The sequence below is a fragment of the Camellia sinensis genome, chromosome 1, assembly GCF_055761805.1.
Source record: "Camellia sinensis isolate YWXY chromosome 1, ASM5576180v1, whole genome shotgun sequence".
NCBI classification, from domain to species: domain Eukaryota; kingdom Viridiplantae; phylum Streptophyta; class Magnoliopsida; order Ericales; family Theaceae; genus Camellia; species Camellia sinensis.
The window spans coordinates 71,873,319-71,874,155 of NC_138961.1; positions in this window are offsets into that span (position 1 = coordinate 71,873,319).

An 837-nucleotide genomic window follows, 5' to 3' on the forward strand; every position below is an offset into this window, starting at 1 on the left:
AGCAAAATTAAGACCGCGCAGTACTCAAGAAAAAACAAATAAGAAGGAAATTAGTAGTCTGGTTTGGTAGTTAAGAAAGAGGAATGATTGGATTTGGTTCCAAAAATCTATATTGAATTGAGCACAGTATGGAGATAAGAACACCAATTCTTTCATATCATTGCAAGTAAAAGGCAAAGTAAAAATCTGCTGGACTCAGTGTTGATTAATATAGTTAGATATGATGAACCTGTGATGATCAAATAAGAAGTATTGAGGCATTTCTCCACAACTTTTGCAGAAGACTGGGCTAGTAGGCCAAAATTAGTTGGCTCTTTTGAGAGTCTAAGCTCAACAAAGGTTCGAGAGGTATTGAAAGTTCATTTTACCATGGAAGAAATTTGGAGGGTGGTAAAGAATAGTAACAGAAATAAAGTCCCTGGGCCAGATGGGTTCAACATGGCTTGTGTCCAAAAGTGTTGGAATGAAAGATGATGTATTCAAATTCATGCAAGAGTTCTATTCCAATGGCAAATTCGTTAAAGGTCTGAATAGTTCTTTCATTGCCCTAATCCCCAAGCTGGTCAGTCCTTCGAGTCTCTTTGACTTTAGACCAATTAGTTTATTGAATCTTGCCTACAAAATCCTTTCCAAAGTTTTATCACATAGGCTTAGTTTGGTGTTGCCAAATATTATCAGTGAAGTACAATCTGCCTTCATCGGTGGTTGTCATATATTTGATGGTATCATGATAGCTAATGAGGTCATGGATTGGTGAAAGAAACACAAAAAGAAGGGGATTATTCTTAAATTGGATTTTGAAAAATCCTATGATTCAGTAAATTGGAATTATCTATG